This window comes from Mustela lutreola, chromosome 6 (genome assembly GCF_030435805.1).
Source record: "Mustela lutreola isolate mMusLut2 chromosome 6, mMusLut2.pri, whole genome shotgun sequence".
In the NCBI taxonomy this organism is placed as follows: domain Eukaryota; kingdom Metazoa; phylum Chordata; class Mammalia; order Carnivora; family Mustelidae; genus Mustela; species Mustela lutreola.
The window spans coordinates 88,833,505-88,841,764 of NC_081295.1; the positions used below are offsets into that span (position 1 = coordinate 88,833,505).

Consider the following 8,260-nt stretch of genomic DNA (forward strand, 5'->3'; position numbering starts at 1 on the left):
TCTGCAGCCATGCCCTCACCAAGACCCCTGGCCTCCTTTCTTTGTCTTTCTAGCCTGGCTCAGGTATGCTCCTCTAGGAGGCCTTTTCATCCCTTCCTACTGTGGGAAGCGCTGGCATCGACAATCAATTATTATTTTAAAATGGTTAGATAGGAATCTGCGCTTCTCCATGGTGGGAACTAAGTCTTGTGCAACTTGGACTCCCAGTGCCTATCAGAAACTGATGTCAGCCATTAAACCCTCTACAGCATTAGGACCCTTGTCCCCTCTACAGCTTCTACCCTGGGGACCCTTTAAGAAAAGGCATTTTAAGCATATGTGGTCTGAACAAATGAATAACTGATTAGCGTTCCCCTCCCCCCTCACTTCTCCTGATCTTTCCAGTATTGGGAAAGGTAATAGTTCCACATTTCTGGAGATCCTCAGACTACCTTCACTCCCTCTAAACCACCAGCTCTCCACACCTTGTGGGAATATTTTCTACAGCCAGCTTCCCCCAAGTGCTGCTTCTCAGCTGACAAAAGGCCTTCTAGTCAGAGATGGTCTAGGGGAGTGAGAGGAAGGAACCAGCCCCTTCAGTAAGAGAGGGGGCTCCTCTTCTACCCCCTCCTATTGGCCAGCTTCTTGCAAGCAAGCCTAGTCTCTGGTCTCCCCTCCCTCAAAACCTGGCCTGTACTCCTGTCCCCACCCCACCAGTTGACAATGTAGAAGGTCTAGGACAGGACATTTAAGCAGGTAAGGTTTAGAAGGAACCATGGGACTCCCAAAGCACAGGGAGACTTTCACTGGATCCAACTCACCTGTGCAGGTAGACAAGTTGGACCAGGGGAGGAAAGGTGACTAGTTCATTCCATTTGTTCATTCATTGAGCAAATACTTACTGAGTGCCTGCTATGTGTGTAGTAGTCCTGTTCTAGGACCAAGACTGCTTTTAAAAGCCTCTGCCTTCATAGCATCTACAGTGTAGTGGGAGGAGCTACGCAAATCAGCAGGTAAATATGTAGCTTGTTACATGGTGATAAATGCTACTGAGAAAAACAGGGGAAGGGAGATGAGGAGCCTGTGTGTATTGGAGGAGGGAGGGTCAGAGAAAACCTTAGCAAATGACAGGGGAAGCATTGTAGGAAAATCTAGCGAAAGATAGGTCCAAGTAGAGGAAAATGCAAGTGCAAAGGCCCTGGGACAGAAGTCCGGTGTCCTGCCTGTGGAACAGTGAGGAGGCCAGTGCCACTGGACTGGAGTGACAGAGAGATGGGAAGGAAGGGCAGAGAGGTGATCAGATTCTGGAGGGTCTTTGTAAGGACCTTTTTCTCTGAGTGAGATGTGCAGCTGTTAGAAGATTTTGAACAGAAGAGACACATGGTCTGACTTTGGCTTTAAAAAGATAACCCTGGCTGCTCTGTTGGGAAAAGACTGAGGGGGACAAAGGACACAGGAGGACAAGTTAGGAGGTGTTGCAAGATTCCAGGCAAGAGAAGATGGTGGCTTCGAACTGTGGGGGAAGTGGTGAAGAGAAGCAGATTCTGGACAGATTTCGAAGGCAATGTAAACAAGATTTGCTAAGGCATCCAGATGAATGATGACAGAAAAAGAGAGGAGTTGAGAATAACTCCAAGATTTTCTTCTCCAGAAACTGGAAAGATGAGGTTGTCCCTTTCTGAGATGGCAAAGACAGAAAGTAACAGGTCTGGCGGAAAAGATCCGAACTTCCCAGCTGGACAAATTGAATTCGAGACGCCCGCTGGACAGGGTCAGGTGGAATTGGAAACAGGATTTACAGTTCCACAGGTCAAGAGAGAAATTACGGTAGAGCTAAGAGAACAAAAAATCCTAAATCTCTGGATTCCCAGCAGAGCCCTTTCCACAGTGTGGCAAGGACTCGCTGGCGGGCTGGAGGGGTTAAATACCTGCGCTCCAAACCGAGGGCGCACGGAGAGGAAATACGGTAACCCTGCGCGCACGCCCCCAGCCCCAGCTGCCCCCACGCGGGAGCTGGAGGAGGTGCGGGGACCCAGGCCGCGCCCGGACGGGGCTGGCTATCCCGGGAGCTTGGGTGAGGCCCGAGGGGGCCCAGGGCTCCGCAAGCACGCATCGGAGGCGGAGCAGGGGCTGCTCGGACTCGGGGGCGGATCTGCACTAGAGGTCTGGGTTTCTTCTCTCAGCAATGGTCTTGACTCGTTTCCTTGAGCCACCGTGAGATATTTATTTAACCTCGCAGTTCAGCCTCTCGGGGACCAGCAGGGAGGGATGGAGGCAGGGAGGGGAAGGCCGGTGGAGTTGGGGAGCGAGAGGGAAACATTTCCTTCCCTCTGCACAGGCCACGGCTGCCTCGCTTCCTCGTGGGGTCTCACCCCGGACCTCCAGACTTTCGAGGGTCAACCAGCCCCTTGGGTTCCCAGAGAATTCGGGAATCACGCTAGTCCACCTCGGTGGATTTAAGAGCTAGGAAAGCAGGGTGGGGTAACTTGTTCAAGGACCTACAGCGAGCCTAAGACAGTGCCAGGTCGCCTGTCTCTGGGGTCCCCCATCCCTTGTCCATAAAAGGAGCACCCGCGGTGCCAGGAGACTCGACAGACGTGGGTCCTGTGCGGAGCCCCAACGTTCGCCAACCTTGTGATTCGGGCCTGGACACCTCACTTCTCGGCGCCTCTCTTTCTTGGTCTGTGAAAAGGGAGTCGTCGCTCTTACCCTGCCTTCCGTGTCTTGTTGAGGGACCAATTTTTTTTTTTTTTTTTTAAGTTATCAGCTGCCAATTGCCGAGCCGAGTCTGGCCCTCCCTGTCCTGGGCTCCTCGCACAGGTCTTACTGTCCCCCCCAGTTTGTACACCCTGGCGTCCGCTTGGTTGGCAAGGATGAGAGCTAGAGGGAGGAGCGAAAGGAGGCCAGAACCCAGGTTCCAAGCCAGAAAGGAGCCCCCCACCTCCAAGCCACGGTCCCCGCCGCTGGCCCAGGGGTCAGTGCTGTGGGTACGGGGGGAGGGGAAGCTGGGGGCCTGGAGGAGCGGAAGTCCCCGAAAGGAGGCCCCATTTCCCCTCCCCCCGCGGCCGGCCCCGGGGCAGGTGAAGAGGGGACCGGGCTCCGCTCCAGGTGGCGGGGCAGCGACGGGGGTGGGGAAAGGCAACAATAGCACTTTTATTTGGGACTGTTTGGCTCTGAGCGGGTGGGCGGAGGAGGAGGCGGCCGACGGGGCTGCGGGGGAGGGGGTGGTCAGCGGCATCTGGCTACACACCTGCTCCTGCTTAACCCTGTGCGTGCTGGGGCTGGGCGCGCGGTGGGGGAGGGCTGCCCGACTACGCGGAACCAGCCCCAGGCCGCGGAGTGCGCGCAGGCCAAGACAGTCAACCTCCGGAGTCTCTGGCCAGGCCTGACGATCTCCGGGTGCGCGGGAATGGGGATCCCCGGCGAGACCGTGGGGATGTCCCGTACCCTTCGCTGTGCCCCTCGACCCGCACTGGCCTCTCCCGCACAGCCCATGGATCCGGAGTCTGCCTCCCGCGCGCCCGCGTGGCTCCGGCGGGAGAGGGAAGGTGAGGGGTGGCTCCAGGGCCTCGGCGCGGATTCCCCGCCGCCCTCGGGCCATTCCGGGAAGCCGGCCTTCCGGAGGCGGCGCGGCGGCCACGGCCATGCCAAGGGCGCGGGGCGCGAGCCAGGCCCAGCGGGCGGCCGCCGGGCGGGGAAACTAGCGCTGGGCGCGCCCTCTCGCGCTAAACGCTTCCAGGCGCGGCGCTGCAGGTGAGCCGGGACGCTCGGCTCATCACATCCCCGCTCCCGGCCTCGCCGACGCTCCCTGCCGGCCGGGCGCCGGGGCGGTGGAGCCCCGCGCTGCACCTGCCCGCGCCGGGACCCCTGCCCGCCCGCGGTGCCACCTCCTCCCACCCCGGCGCTGGCGAGTTTGCCCGCTGCACAATCGGAGCTTGTTTGTGGGCGGAGGAGCCGCGCCGGGTGCGGCGGCCCCGCGCCAGCCCACTGATCCCATAAAATATTATTTGTGTTTAAAAATTCCAGTAATTGGCTATGCAGCCGCTTTTTCCGAGCCCCTTGCCAAGCGCAGTAAAATCTCAGTCCGGCTGGGGTTATTTTCATCATGCAAATTCCCATTTCTGTAAACAGGGTTAAAGCCCCTGGAAGAGGCCGGGCTGGAACCGGAGAAGAAAAGCCGAAGGATGTGCTCTCTGAGACTGGGAGGTGGTCAAACTGGGTCTCCATTCCTGTGAAGACCTGGGCAATTGGGGAGAGTTATTCAGATAATCCATCCCCACCCCACCGCCCCAATCGCTTTGCCTCGAAGACCAGTGCCTGGGATGTACTGGATAAAAATCCCTGGTTTCCTTAACTTTCCCTACCCTTTTCTCAACTGAATAACTTACATCATCAAATCATAGAGGCATAATACTCTCTCTCTCTCTCTCTCTCTCTCTCTCTCAACCGCAGGAGCAAACTGAGGCTCAGAGGGAAGGGACTTGCCCAGGTTCACACAGCAAGTTTGTGCTAGAGCCTGGGCTGGCACATACCTTGCCCGCCTGCCTATCAAAAACCCCTGGAGGGCTTGGAAGAGGAGGCAGCTGGTGCTGGCGCCCAGGCTAGCCAGCACAGAGAGCCCCAGGGCCTGGCTCTGGGACGCTGCTGACTGTGGGCACGATCACTGGGGGAAGACTCCCTCCCTTTCCAAACATACACACTTCCTGTCCCTCAGGAGCTGGGAGCCGCCTGGAAAGGAGGAGGAAGAGGAGGAGGAGGAGGAGGAGGAGGAGGAAGGAGTCCTTGCCAAGGCCTTGGAAACCCTGAGTAATGGACAGGGGAGCCTCTGCCCTGCTCCACCCAGTCATGGCTGCCGTCTGCGCAGGGAGCAGGAACCACACACGTGGGAGGAACGGATTTCTTAAACAGATGCTGAAAGAGAGCCCAGATTTTGAAGTTGGCAGGAGAATCGGGGCTCCGAAAAGAGTAAATAATAGTGTATTATTTGTAATATAATATTGTCTTATATGTAATGTATTATTGCTGTGTTGAATTGAGCACGTAGTATGTGCCAGGCCCTCCTTCAGTTTGCCTCTTTTAACCCCTACCACAAGCTCAGCAGGCAGGTATTCATATTCTAACCACGTTCTTGTAGCTTTGTAAGTGATCAAGAAAGTATATTTGCAAATAAAAATAGTTCCAGAGCTAGACAGTTTCTGTGGGTCACCAGAGCCCAAGATATTGTACCCACTTTCCAGGTGAAGGTACTGAGGCTCCAGGAGCTTAAGTCCCTTGCCCAAGGTTGTCAGTAAAGAAAGCCCTTGCTGGGGCGTTTCTGTGAATGGAAGACCTCTGGGTTTCCTTCTTTCCTTCAAGTTTTCATGCCAGCCCAGCCTCCTCCTGCCTTCCACCACCACCCCTTCAAGTTTTTGTGCACATTATCTCCTCAGCCTCGATGTCCCTCCTCCCTTCTATTCTCAGTCTTCCCCATCACCTCCTTTTCTTTGAACCTGAGGCCCCTCTGCCCCAGAGGCTGAGGTGTGTCTGGGAGATAAACTCGATGTGCCTTGCCCTAAGACCACTGACCCAGGCAGGTGAAAGGAAAGCAGGTTCTAGAGCTCTTTGCATAACAACAAAACTTCTCCCAAGAAAAGTGGTTATGGGCTTAGTAGGGCCCCCTCCGTGCTCATCCAAACACATACACACACACCCTCACCCCAAAAACAAGAGTCCCAGTTGTGGTTGAAAAGAAGGAAGACATTTCTTGTGGGTCGGGGTTATCTTACTCTCAGCTGAGCCAAGGGGGAAGAGGGCATCTTGGGGTGGGGAGGGCTGCACTGTGGTAGCAATGTCAATGATCAGTGGGGGTGGTCCCTGTTGACAAAGGAAAGAGAAAATGGAAAACAGTGTCTGGTGTGTTCAGAGGGCACCCATATCGGAAGACTCTAGCTTGGCAAGGCATATGAAAAAGCCAGCTCCTACAGTCCCAGGGGCCTTTTGGGGGTCCCTAGAGGTCTCACCTCCCCCTTGGAGCTCATCCCAGCCCTCCCTATTTCCTGCCTCCAGGCTGGCTTCCTGCTCAAATGAGGCCTTGAGTGTGTTGTGCTCAGGTGAGGGCCCCCTCCCACCCAGTGTTTTGAGGACTGGACTTAGATTTGGGGCCCCAAGGGTACATGAAGGATGCTTCTTCCTAACCCCAGGACCTAAAGCCCTTCTTCCCAGAACCCATCACAAGCATTAAAAAGTGGGGCTCCTGCCTCAGGGGAAGAAAGAGCTGCCCGAATGAGCTAAGGGCTCCATCTGTAAAGCCATTCGTGACATAGGATGTGGGGGAGATTGGGGTGCAGTGGATGTCCAAGGAGCCTCCTAAAGCCAGACCTGGTGAAGCCACACTGGCTTCTTAGGGTTTCCGACCCTAAAGTAATAGTGTCACCTGGGACTGAGAAGCATGGCTGGCACCTTTGGGGTCATTTGTTTTGGGACCTTGAAGGGCTCACACAGGATACCTGTTCCCTCACAGTCCCCTCTCTTCTCCACCCACCCACCCCCACTGAGGGGGGGTGACGATGGAGTGGGGTGGGTGCTGTGACTCGTCCTCCATTTGGCAAGTGAATCTGGAGATCTTTCTCAGGGACAGGCAAGCTCAAAGGTGACTGCAAGTCCTAATCTGTGAGGGAATGCCAGTTAGGACTCAGGGACCTAAGTGAGGAAGGCTTCAAGGTGAGGGTAGCCAAGCCTTTGAGCTGGCTTTCAGTAGAACTTTTATCAAGCAGGGTCGAGTCTCACAAAGTATTCTGGGTGATGGGAACAGCATTCAGACAACCTGGAATAGACAAGCCTAAAGCAGGAACCTGGGATGAGGGGGTTAGCTGGCAGATATGAGGGGAGAAGGAATGGGATTCCTTTTATTTCATTTATTTATTTGACACACAGAGAGGGAGTGGGCACACAAATAGGCAGAGTGGCAGGCAGAGGGAGGGAGAAGGAGGCTCCCCCACTGAGCAGACAGCCTGCCATGGGGCTCAATCCCAGGACCCCAGGACCATGACCTGAGCTGAAAGCAGAGGCTTAACCCACTGAGTCACCGAGGCGCCCCATCCCTGGAATGGAATTGTAATGCTTCCTTTCACTCTGTGACCTTTTCTTAATCCCAAGGGTGACTCCCTCCTCTCTCACCTTTTCTTTTTTTTTTTTTTTTTTAACTCCATCTCCAAACTGTGTCTGAGACCCCGCCAGCAGAGGACCCTGGTGGCAAAGAGAAAGAGGGGAAAATGGGGTATGTGTGGTGAGACATCATACTTGCCTTTTGCCCATTTACTCTGCCTCTGTCTCTGACTCCTTTTCAGGGATCCTGGTTTCTTCTCTATCAGGTCTCTCTGCCTCTGTCCCTCTCAGCAGTCCATGGTCACTGCATCCTGGTGTATCCATCTCTGTCCCTGCCGCCTCTTTTTGTCCCCCTTCCCATCCTCATCTGACTCTGCTTCTCCTTTCATTCGGGAACAAGACCCCTCCTCCAAGGACCCAGGCAGCAGCTGGGATGGGGCTGATGTCTGAGGCAGGTCCTCCAGAGAGCGGGCCCCACGGTGGGATAATGGGCGCCTCTCTGGGTCCCTCTCTGGGCCCTGTTTCTGTGAATACCATCTTGAGAAGAAAGGTGGGGCTCCAACCCTGACCCATCCCCACCTCCCTCTCTACCCCTCCAATCTTCCCCCCTCTCTAAGGAGAACCCACCTCTTTTGAGGAAGAGCCCCACATGGAGCCTCAGTCAGCTTCCCACCTGATGACTCTCAAGATGTGGCTACAGTTTCCTCCCAAGTCCAGACCCCAACTCTCCCCTAAGGGATCTCACCCCTCCTGGGCCCTGTGACAGCTGGCCCGGTACCCATTTGGTCTCTGATTTCTATGCAATGCCCTGCCAAGAAACTCATCTCTCAGCAAGTACCTTCTGCCACTGAGTCCTCCTTCTTGGGTGCAGGGGACAACTTCTTACCTTGTCCCCATTTCAAAATAAATATTTTTGCCAGAAGAGTCAGAGTCTGCCTCTTTTCTCTGTCCCAAAAGAGAGAGGGAAAGGCACAACTCTGAGTGCTTTCAGATGCATTATTTTATTCCATCACAGTGATCCCCAAAAGTTGGAAATATGTCCAGTTTTGTAGATGAGGAGACTGAGGCTCAGGGAGATGGCTCGTTCCCAAGGCAGTAGAGGTAAGATTGGGTCACGGGTCTGAGCCTGAAGCCCATGTCTCTTTCTCAGAGCCCCACGGTGATTTCCTGGAGACAGATCAATGACAGTACCATGGAC

The 8,260-nt window shown here is 55.1% G+C and overlaps 1 long non-coding RNA gene across 2 annotated transcripts; it reads left to right on the forward strand.

The window, feature by feature from the left end:
- Window positions 1-3,116: 3,116 nt before the first annotated feature.
- LOC131833952 (uncharacterized) lies at window positions 3,117-8,052 on the forward strand. Of its 2 annotated transcripts, XR_009354698.1 has the most exons (3): window positions 3,151-3,527; window positions 4,432-7,234; window positions 7,680-8,052. It is a non-coding gene; the product is annotated as an uncharacterized LOC131833952 (long non-coding RNA). The 2 variants fall into 2 exon arrangements; XR_009354697.1 differs by lacking the exon at window positions 7,680-8,052 and having other exon boundaries at window positions 3,117-3,527; window positions 4,432-5,305.
- The last annotated feature ends 208 nt before the right edge of the window (window positions 8,053-8,260 follow it).